Here is a 12,477-nt window from a genome sequence, read left to right on the forward strand (position 1 = left end):
CCGCAGGAGGGCCTGTTCTTTTTCTAACGGACATGAACTGGGGACTAGTTCAAGCGAGACAATTCTGAGCTACGTTGAGCATGCTTACACCTCTGCTTTATTTCACTATGCCTTTAGTCATCTTTAGTCTCAGGTTTTGCCGACTAGGTGTTATAGCATCAATTCAATAAATATTTTTCAAGTGCTTACTAGGTGCCAGGCACAGAAGTTGTATTACTTATTAGCTCTTGCTTGCACTGTAGTATTACACACGTTTTTAGATCTTGGAGGAAATAGAAAACCGTAGAGTTTCCCGTCTCCCAACTTACCTTCACATTACAATAGTTACTTTATATAGCAAACAATGGGCAAATATCAGGAAAATTGTGAAAACAGCAATACATCGTTCCTTTATATACTCCATTTATTTATTCAATTATTTCTTCAAAAAAATCTATTCTAGTCTTAAATATGTCCTAAATACTTATAATAAACATTTGTAAAAAACATGAAAAGTTATGGAAACACTAGCATTAAACCTCAGTAAGCCAAGAATTTCTAACATGAATCAAGGCCCTGAATCTTTGAATGACTTGCCCTAAATCTATTGATTAGAATTAATTTTCTTTTTTACAACTTTTCTGACTGATGTGGCTTAGTAAATCAGCTAAATCATTAAAGTTCATTTGGCATTTTATTTAGCTCCTTTTGGGGAAATCTTTTTATAACATGGACTTTTATCCAGGTTCCTTTCTGAAACCTATTCTTGGTTATTGTTTTAATTATGGGAAGAATTTTTGTTTGCTGTTTTTGTTTTTTACTAAGAAGCTTGGAGCCATCAGAGATGCTCAATTTCTGTCCCTGAAATCAGACGTAGTCAAAAACAAAGATTCAGCAGTACATGCTGGTTCTACTGTTACAGGACAGTTGTAAATTAGTATTTGACTAGAGAATGGCCCGAATGTCATGGGGGTATTATTCCTGCGTAATAGAAGTAAATGTACCTTGAAGCTAATTTAAATTCTCCCTCACCCCTGTCATCACTCCAGAGACAGTCGGGAATAGCTCTTAGCAAAATAAAACGGCTTTGGAGCCTGAGAATAACTTGAGAGCTGAGTGGCTGCTGAAGACTAATGATTTATATACACAGTAAAATTACCTACCTGGGGCTATTAAGATAGAAAAGGAAAATGGAACATGACTGTTATCATTACTTTATTATTGTACATTTATATTTTTCAACTTGAACAGAAGAGTGCATAAAGCCAAATCAGCTGAACGGAACGCCCATTCTTTCTCCCACCAAGGGTAAAGGGAATTAGCTTTTATTTCCGGCTAAATACTTGTCTGTCTTACTGACGCCCTGAACATATAGCATTTTTATCTCAGTCTCACTAACAGGCAGGAGATATATTGTAACTCATGTTGTCAACAGTTTTAAGATCTTCTATAATCTAGTCCTTTGAAATTGGGTAGATAGATTAGATAATTGGACGGCTCTGCTCAAAAGTTTCACAATTTTTAAAAAGCCATCTCTTAATATGTTAGTGAAAATAAGACATGAATTCACAGTTGCCAATGTAAGAAAGGGGCCATGGGTCCCCTGAATGTGGGGAGAGAATAAAAACGCTTGAATTAAACATACACAATGTATGCAGAGCCAGAATGAAGGCTTCTTTTCTCCCTTCTCTTCCACGGTGAGGCTGGAGACTACTGAGCTCCCCTTTCACCGGCACGGAGGGTGGGGAGGGTCGCTCTCACTCTGCATGTTCCAGCACCGCAAGTGAGGCAGGTACATAAACCCATCGGATTTACTCATAAATATCAGGTCAGTTAATTAGTGGATTCTGAATGACACGTGATAACTGCTCAGATGGAAAAAAATGAGGATGTGGTTGAATAGAGGAAACAGAAAGTTAGCAAACACAGAGTACCTGGGAGCGCTGGCTCAGCCCCAGACTTTCTCTGTGACTTAATGGGTCTGAGCCACAGGTCCTCCAGATGTAATCTGGAAAAGTAGACAATGATGCCTCTCTTACTAATTTTATGCCATTTTGGGGGGAGGGGGAGGATATTGTCTGTTGTCTATTAAGAAAAGCCTCAAAATCCCTATTATTGTGGGACTTTTAAAACTTTTCCCCTCGTGTTTGTACTACTCCGGTAGCAACAGGGTTTCCTACGTGGAACAACTAGTCTGTTACATTGTTGTTTTCAGTTTACGGTCAGAGGGAGACCCACAACTGGTGCTACTTAGACAGCAACTTGAATTTTCTCTTTTTGAAGTGAGTCTCAGATACTGGATACTTTGAAGGAAAGTTGCTTCATAACTTTTAGGAAGTTAATATCTCATGTCATAAGGATAAACATCCATTTTCTTTTACCTTTTCATTTTTCTTTCTGCTTGGAGTAAATGGAATAGATTTTCTGAGAAGAAAATTTTCCAAGAAGAAATTTCTTTAGACTTACACTTAAAATTTGCTAGGCAAACCCCCAATTTTATCAAAGAACCAGTGGAGGATATAAAATAACATAACATTTCCAAATTCAGATGATTCTTATAACACAATATAAATATAGGCTTTGAGACATTTTTAAGACTTTACCTGAAGACACAAATATTAACTTTTTACATATTTCTATGATGAAGATACACATACACATACATACAAATACATACATACACACATGCTTATATACACATACATTATTTTAATTTCCAAATTTTTATTAGTTTGAAATTGAACATAATTTACCTTTTGATTATCTGCTCTGTAACTTGGCTTCACTATTTTGACATTTGCAACTGCAATATGCAAAACACACATAAACATTTAAGGCCCTTTTCTAAGAAGATAAAAATCCAGGCTAAATTTTTGTGTGGCTACTGAGTTGATCTGAAACAACAGGGCCTTTGGAATCAGATTCTACATCTACTTGTGCCCACCAGAGCTGCCACACTGGCTTGGTTTCTGTTTCCTGGGCATTTGCACTTGTTTTTTGTCTCCCAGGAACCCCTGCCCCCCAGATTCTCACATGGATTAGTCCTTGTCACTATCCACACAGATGTTATCACCTCAGATTGTCCTTCCCTGTCCCTGCTTCTCTTCTTTCACTCCGTCACGTGATCCTGTTTTATTTTCTTCATAGAGATTACAACTATCTGAAAAAACAGCTTAGTTATTCCTATAGCTACTAATGAACATTTGTTGAATGGATGATTGCTGACTATTATGTGAATTTTGGGGTCATCTTACAAGAATAATGATTAAAACAGGATGCTGCAATTACCCACCCAATGCTCTTTTACTTGTTTTCTCTGTCTCCTTCATGGGATTTAAAATTTTGTGAGAACAAAAACTTTAATTTGTCTTATTCATATAAGTCATATATCCTCAGAGGTCACAAGAACTTTAAAAATTGAATAAATGAATGAAACTTAGTCCAGATCAATGTTCCAAATATTGAATTGCTCCTCACCATGGTTAAATCACCATAATAGCAGAATTCACCTCATTGAGTTGCAGTAAACCTTTATTTAATTGATAAGTAAGTTTTATTGAATACATACTATATCAGAAAAATAGTGCTGGGGCTTTAGAACCGAACAGGACACAATCCTTGCCGTCAAAACTCCATAGTGTAGTGTAATAATATATGTAAAGTACCTTGGATAATCAGGCATTTAGTAGGTATCAATATATGATAGTTTCCATTTCCCCATTCAAATGTGACACCATCCACTTGCAATGTCTATGGGGCTATTAAAAAGATACAATTAACAAATTGGTTGGTGGTTATTGTTTATTTATTCATATTCACTCAAGTTTGGTATTAGCCTGGGCATAAGCTGTCTGCCTGCATGATACACGCTTGCATATATAGTGGCCCAGAAGAAATGTTAGAGGTCTCACTGAATCTGGCATCAGAGAGAATACCAGCCAGGTTCTCATACAGGGGATCACACTCCTGAGGCTGTTTTATTTTTTTTCCTCATAAATCTCTTGATAAAATATATAGACCTGGGTAAGAAATAATGCAAATTGAGAGTAGCCCTGAGGATGAAGGCAAGAGAAAGGGTTGCTTTGAGATACATTTAGAAGGAGGAGAAAGAGTACTGGGTAGAATGTGATAAAATAAAGTAGAAGAAGAATCAAGAGTGAAACTTTTATTTCTGATGTAGGCACGAAAGTGGTTAGTAGTACCACTCACTGCAGGAAGAAACATGATAAAGACCAATGCTGCGTGGGAGAAAGGATGAGCTCACTCAGAGGAATCTAAGTAGAACAAAAAGAAAGGGAAAAAAATAATATTTTGATTGACACCATCAGTTAAGGAATGCCTAGAATAAGAGTAGCCCCAGGTCTCAAAAATAAAAGATTGGCTGAGAAGTGTTTAAAGAGTTGGAAGGCAAATCAAGGAAAAGTGGTGTCTTGAAAGACAAAGGAAGAGAATGTTTCAAGACAAGTTGAGTGTTCCCAGTATAACACAGCACTGATATATTATAAAGAGTTGGATAGCCACTGAAATTGCTCATTCTAACTGATACATTTATAAATATTCAATCCAATAGCCACCTGTCTACACGTATTTTTCAGTTTGTATCCTGTTTTCACTGAGATTTTAAAAGATGGTTAAGACAAAAAGGAAAGTCTTTTAAGTAAACCGAGATGATCAATTGCATAATCCTTTCACACATTTCAAGTGGCTTGAGAACTGTGTAAGTTTGGGACCGGAGGTCACGTAGTAGGGAGGTGAAGAATGAATCAGCGAGACAAATCAGAGAATGGAGGGAGGCAGGGCGAGACTTCCAGAAGATTTAGTCAGTCAAGGAGAACAATCACAACAGACTGAAAGAGGCCATGCTTGTTTTGCTTTTGTTTTTGTAGGTTTTTTTTTCTCTCTTCTTAACTGAGCTCACGGAGATTTGAGACGTGGACTTACCCATGGCTTTTAATGGAGACTTGGGGAAGGGAGGTGGCATCTCTCATTGGAAACTAACATTTAAAGTTGGAAAATGCTCAGGCTGGTTCAGGTTCATGGACTGTCAGTAGACGTATTGTTGACAGTATGTTCTTGGATATTATTTTGGGGGAAATACACGTATTGGTAAGGGGGCACTGTGCCGGCCTCTTCCTCTGTATCAAATACTTTTTTGGATTCATGGTAAAAATGCCAAGCAAGCTTATTCTTTCATACAATTGATTTTTGCTTCAGGAATATTGCTTGGGTGCACAGATAAATCCCTCATCAAAATAAATGTGTTTTAGGAATCTTAATTTCAGTGGTAAAATTATGCATCTGTCTACTAATGTGTATAAGCAGTTGAGTGGCCTAGAAAGTCAGAATTTAGGTCCAGGTCTTACAGCTTTTTCAATGATTAGCTACTTTTCTTCAAAAAAATTAATAAAATTCAACGGAGATGAGAGTTTGTTGCTGAGCTGGCTGAATATTCTGCCACCCAGTTTACAGCCCTGAGGATTTTGATCTCTTTCAATGCAGTTTGTCGAGCTCTTGGACCCGTTTTTTTTACCTACTTTCAGGCCAGCTTAAGACTTAAATGTTAACAAAGTAAGATTCCATTCTGGTAAAAGTTTGAAGAGCCAGCAGGTGTTTTTTGTGTCCCCCCCAACCCCGCTTTATGACACATATGCAAACACTATAGACAAAGCTTGCTCTGATAGCCTGGATCCCGAAGCTGTAATGATGTGAAATAGCACGGCCTTCCAGCAAGACACGCACAACATGTGAGCAATGTGCCTTCCTCCCCCTCTCTCTTCCCCTCCCCCTTCCTTCTCCTCCTTCTTCTTCAGTTGAAGGATTACCTAGCCTATGAATTTAGGATTGCAATAATCTAAAAATTCCATAGCTTCTTAATTAATACTTTAGTTGTGGCTAATAATTATAAGTTATTTTTCCCTAGACATTTCTCTGTGCTAATTTTTTTTCTGATCCAATCGTCCCAACAACCCAATGAGACAGGTACCATTATTTAAGTCCATTTTACAGGCAAGTGAACTGAGGCTTACAAAGTATTTGGCCAGACTCATATAGTTAAAACAAGATGGAAATAGACATCAAATCCAAATATCCGTAACTCCAGAGCCTCATTTTCTAACCACTGCTCTATGTGGCATTTCCTGGATGAAGCATTTATAATCTTTGACCTAATAAAATTTAAGTTTTACTTTTCTTTCCCCATATTTAATGAAGATTTCATGGAATTAAAATTCTTCAGAACTTAGCAATTTAAATACTTCACATTGGGTAAAATTATCTATTTTTCAGAACCTGCATACATGCAATGGGACTTGTGGTACTTCCTCTATCTTTTAAAACAATAATTTCTAAGATATATTTTCCATTTTCATGTTTCTCGTTATCTACATTTCAACTTTGCTGAGAATCTTAGAAGAAACCTGATAGACAAAGCTAACGAATAATGATTAACAAGAAAACAGTGACATGTTTTGGCAACGAAAAAAAAAAAAAACAAAGAAGGAAAAAAGGAAGAAAGGAAGTTACTTAGACAAAGCAATCAGTTAAAAATAATATTTATTATGTACGCAACAAATAATGTTGCAAAGAGCCAGGGACCAACACCACTTAATGGCGTGGAAATGCTACAAAGATAACAGCCCACATAACAGTGGTAAAGAATCTAACAAAATGGAAAAGAAAAGCTGGATAAAGAGCAAGTCATTGCGGTGTTGGGAAAATATGACAGGGAGAGGAAGGCAAAATAGTCTTCTTTCCTTCTAGTCTGTTCCTGGGGCCTCTGTTGATGGAAGAAGTTGAAGGATTAGAATGAAAGCAGGCTTATGTTCAGGACACTGGGCAGCCTCCTTAGGACTGTAGGTTCATGTTGGGGATTAACAGACACACACTACTGTAAATAAAACAGATAAACAAGGACCTACTGTATAGGACAGGGAACTATATTCAATATTTTATAATAACATATAATGGCAAAGAATCTGAAAAGAAAAAAATATATATGTAAATGTATAACTGAATCATCTTGCTGTACACCTGAAACTATCACTGTAAATCAACTACATTTCAATAAAAAGAAAAAGAAAAGAAAAAAAAAAGAAGAGAGAAGGAAAAAAACCCAAACCCTTGTGGACCATGGAGGCAGGTGCACATGAGAGCTTTTGTAAAAGGTGGTCTTTGGGAACTAATGAATTAAAAATCCCCAATGTGATGTTGGCCAGGGACCATGGAGGCTGGGGATTTTATTACTTTGTCCATTAATTTTGTCATTAAAGAGAAAAAAAATGTTACAAATAGATGCACTCAGGTAATGCCTTAAGTGCAGCCCTTTACAAAAGATGACGGCGGCCTTTTCACTTGCTTACAGTGAGATTCAGTGATGATCTTTAAGGTTGAATTGTTAGAAGCCTCTCCATGTGGAAATTTTAAAAAGTATAATAGTTAGCCTTGTTATGAAAGAAATAGTATTCATTTATTTTATGCTTTAATTTTTTTCTTTTATTAAATATTATAAGCCTAAAAGGAATCATTCTTCAATGACTTCTTAAAAATTTCCTTTAGAAAATGTTTCTTTTATGTCTTTCATCATAAGACTTTTGACATAAAGAAAGCCATCAGTGGCTTTTTTTCCCACAGCAAACACTTCTTTTAGCCGAAACCTTAAATTGGCAAGAACGTTCTACTTTCCTCTTTCCGATTATTCATGTTAAGGCAGGTGCAAAAAACAAGCATGCATTTCTTTTCTAATCCGTTTTATTTCCATTGCACTTCAGTACTTCCAGTTTAATATCAAATAAACTACTTTCTTAGAAAATGACTTCTGAGACTCCTTACCTAGATTTGTTTTCAGTATACACTGGATCTATGTAGGAGACGATCAAAAGATGCTTTGCTTCCTTGTTTGAACTTCAGTTTTCTCTTCCACAAAATGAGGATAAGAATATCATCAACCGAGTAAGACAGCTGTGAACATTTCTATGGTCCTCCGTAGAAAGTACTCTGCATGGTACATGACACACCATGAATGTCAGATGCACGTTATAATAATGGTACTATTATTCTTCCTCTAAGTGATGCATAGTCCACTCTCCCTCTCTCTTATCCTTTTCAAGACTGTTATAATATACTAATATGGCCTTCACCATAGCTTGTGCTGTATTATGGTACAGCATTACTGTGTCTAGTAGCCTGCTTTCCAGCAAATGCTACAGTACAGCGAATCCTCATAGACCTGAGATTTCCCTGAGCTGAATTCATAAACACAGTTCAGATCATTACTTTAGTGCTTTCCTATGTTCCCAAATCCTTGTTCTGCAAGTTTCAACGGAATCAGAGTGGAGAGTTTTGTTTCATGAAATCAGAACAGAAGACTTCCTAAAGTAACTATTGAGATATATTGCAAATGAAAGATGCCAAAGAGGGAAGAATGTTTTACAAAATGATTATTTGAAAATGTAAATGATTTGTGAGATATTATGTATGTTGATAAAATATGACATATAGTGGAGGTAAAAAGAAGTCTGCAATGACTTTAAAGTAACACAATGGCCTGAAGGAGTTTATATTATTTCCAAAGTGCTAATGTTCCCTGGTCATCATTCCTTATTCAATGAAGAAAGTGCTAAAAAAGAAAAAAAAAAAAGCCAATGATACAACTGGTAAACCAAAACTCTCTTTCTCTCCAAAGACAGTGTTTAGGAGATATTTTAAATGAGCTCCACTGTATTTATTCTCATAAGCTGGAGTGGAAGGATATTGTGATGAAATATAGCCCCACAAGAAAACTATGCCCCCAGCACTGTTGGCTCGCAACCAAGTGCCCACAATGGCAGCCTTAAAGTATCCATCTCATCTATTACTTGGCTACACATTTATAACATATTACCCTCATAAAGCTCAAAGAAATAAAATACATCTCAGCTTTGCACTGTGGAAACCTCAACACTGGCATTAAGGCCTCGAGTTTGAATTTAATGTCTCTTCTGGATGTCTGAACGGGGCTGGCCAGTGTTGTTTTTATGAGAGTGAACCAGAGCGTTCCCTTTCATAGTGGAAATGCAGGACAGAAGCCTCACCTCTTAAGATGCACAGGTAAATGTGCAGGTATGTGTGCATGGAGCTGTGGTTTCTTGTCAGCCTGATATTTTATTACATTATCTTTACTTGTTTCTTTCTGAATTGTCATTGTTGTTGTTAAGCCTTGAGAAATGGTTAGCTTTGCAAATCCCCGCCAAACTCTTGCTGATGAATGCTATCCTGGTTTAAATATGTTCATTTTATTGACTGCTGACATTAAAGAATAAATGCTAACATGCCAGAATGTGACATGTTAGATGCTCCTAAAATCATGTTTTTGGTTTTTTCGTTTTTTTCCCACAGGGTCTGATAGATTTTCTAAGTTTCGGTCATAAAGGTATCAATTTTATCATTATTACAAAAAGTCTGAAAAATACATATCAGTTTATTTCTAGGTGACATGTTTCTATACACTTTTCTAGAGAAAAAGAATTATTGGAAAATCAATGGCAGTATGAGAGAGAAATTATGAAGTATTTCAGGGAGCATTTCTATTTACCAATGGAATATTGGTTATTCATGCTGTAGCATCTTTGTATACTACATCTGTATTCCACTTATTATGTGTTGAGAAATGTGCCTCCCCAAATTTGTATGTTGAAGTTCAAACCCCCGGTACCTAAGAATGTATCCTTATTTGGATTCTTCCACAAACCAAGAAATGCCAAAGATCCTAGGAGATTAGCTCCAGGAGGGACGTGGAGCAGAGTCTTCCTCTCAGCCCCCAGAAAGTGCTACACCTTGGACTTCCAGCCTCTAGAACACTGAAACAATAAATTTCTCTTGTTTAAGCCACTCAGTTTGTGGCGCTTTGTTACAGCAGCCTGGCAAAGTAACACACTGCCCACTCGGTACACACTGGTAGAGCCGTAATCACTTACAGCAGGCAAGTGTTCACAATAGTCCATCACTGATTCTGCCTGATGGGTGCCCCGCTTTACCAGGTATCAAATTTGGGAATACCATCCCTGTTATTTCTCTCTTGGAAACAATCTTCACGCGAGATACAAGACTACACTTCAGCCCAGATGCTTTCCTTCAGTTTCCAAAATGAAAATAAAGGCATTAGAGTGAACAGCCTTTAAGCTGCCATGGAATTCTGAAATTCTCTGAACGTTATAATTCCAGGAGTGGAAAGAGCTAGTATTTCCATGTTGCAGGTAAGAAAAACTGAGACCCAAAGCTGTTGAGATAGATTAAGGACATGTGGCCTGGAAATGTCAGAAGAGGAATTCAATTTAAGACATATGACTCCAGGGGTTTTTCCATTTGCCACTGTGTCCCCCAAATGGTGGCTTGTCGTACAAACATTGACTATGTAGTAAAACATAACAAGGATACAAAGTAAAGCCTGTCAAGTGGGTTTATTAGTTGCTGTCAAGAAAGCGTTATTTTGTTTTTATTAAAGGGCAGGTGTTTCCCAAATACCCTGTAATCTTAGGCTTTAATATAATGTTGCTGCATGATGGATACCCTTGAACAAAAGGAGTTGCTCAAGCAGAGCCAGCTGAGAATCAGCAAACTGTACTTAAGGATTACATCTATGGCTGTAAATAGATTTTCAGAGTTCACATTTTATTTGTGTGTTTTTATAGCAATCAATAGGAAGCCATCTACAGCACTTAGGTGCTCCCGTGCTGATTACTGCGACAGCTACCGAGTCACGGCTAGGAAATTCAGTGTGTTCGCAGGTTCTGTCGGCTAGCTAAACACAGCACCTGAACAGAATAGGAAACAACTACAGGAGAGGGTTCGCATAAATCAAAAAACGTGAGTCTAGTTGAGTAGAGAATGAAAGGTGGTAGAGACAGTTCCTAAACTTTTTTTTTAGAAGTGGGACTCTCCAATGATACTAATATAAATATAATGTCAAAAATATACATTAACAATCATTCCAGATCTTTTCATTGTCCTACATTCCGCAAGATCAAGAACAAATTATTGCAGAGGCGTTTTCCCCTCGCCGGTGGTTGCCGTGGACCCCCACTGCTCTGCTACTGTGATTTTGGTTTGGTAGTTTCTGTGCTTTTGACCACGGAAAGAGTAGTGGTGGCTCATCACATTCTCACATGCCACTCTCCGTAAGAGAAAGGCCGTGAGAGTTAATTAGTCCATTTCCTTAGTATCAAGAAACTTGTGTTTATTGGGAGAAATCAAATTCCATATAAGACCTCTCCAGTTTACATCTTCAAATCCTGGGGGGAAAAAAAAAGGACTCAGAGATTGCTATTTTCTTGACTAGAATTTTAGGGAGATTTCTCTAAGATGGTTAGAATCTAAAGCACAAAGATATTTGTATTTCAAATCAATGCCTTGGAACCACGTACAGGCAACCTTAGCACGTTTATCCCATCAGGTGCTATCAGCTACACCTAAGTGAAAAAACAGCTCCCCCTGGAGATTCACATTCACATTCACTTTGGAGTGGTCTTCAAAGGACGCTTCCCAGGGACGAATGCTACAGCGCAATTAATGTGGAAAAAGTAAAGAAAAATTGTGACATCATCAAAAAACAGTAGAGATAATTTAAAAATGGATTTTAAATTGATCAAGAAAAATGAAAATTAAAGAGATCAGAGAAAAACTGAAACTTACACAAATATAATTACATGCTTGCAGGCTTGTGTTAAAGTTTATCTGAAAAAAAATCCTAAAAATTATGATGAAAACATTGGCATATTCAGGATTTTAAAAAATAAATTGAGAGATTTAGAAGAAAAATATGCTGTGGTGTTTACACCTGCATATTGCTTATCTGAAGCATGAGATTCTATTGTCTGTGGAGAATAATAAGGTGGGGGAGTGTAACTGTAATTTTTTTAAAGTCATACAGCAGGCAGGTAGGTGGGTGATTTAACTTGATACAGTTATTTAAACATATGGAGACACGGGTGCTTTATAATTCAAAATTAATTATCAGAAAAAACACCCTTTTAAACATGATTTAATTCATGATTTTCTGATTCTTTGATAGAAATATATACATCTTTTTTTTTTACTTTTGTTTTTGGAAAAAGGGAGGTAATTTAGGTATGGAAAATAATTCAAAGTGTAAAACTAATGGGAGAAATAGATCATTTACTTTCTATGAAGAACAAATGGAGGATATTAAAATACCTTTCATGTAATTTTATCTTCCATTAATTGTGTCTTTATAAATTTTATTTCTATTTAAATTTTCTATAATTAAATTGAGTACAATGCATATGTCAATATGCAGTCATGTTAAATTATTGAGTGCCTTACTAGTATGATTTATTTGTTATAATCTTTATTATTATTTTGTATATATTTATATATAGATTTAGGAAACACTGGTCAAAAGCAAAGCTGTAGAAAAATTTAGAATTAAAAATGTATTTGTATGTATAAAATATCATATTATGACATTTTACAAATTATATCTCCCTTGGTAATTTTTAAAGAAGA

At 36.4% G+C, this 12,477-nt stretch overlaps 1 long non-coding RNA gene across 1 annotated transcript in view; it reads right to left on the minus strand.

The window, feature by feature from the left end:
* Positions 1-12,477, minus strand: part of LOC140698276 (uncharacterized) — a 334,247-nt gene that overhangs the window by 645 nt on the left and 321,125 nt on the right. The gene's annotated exons all lie outside the window — the stretch shown is intronic.

Source organism: Vicugna pacos, chromosome 9 (assembly GCF_048564905.1).
Source record: "Vicugna pacos chromosome 9, VicPac4, whole genome shotgun sequence".
NCBI lineage: Eukaryota > Metazoa > Chordata > Mammalia > Artiodactyla > Camelidae > Vicugna > Vicugna pacos.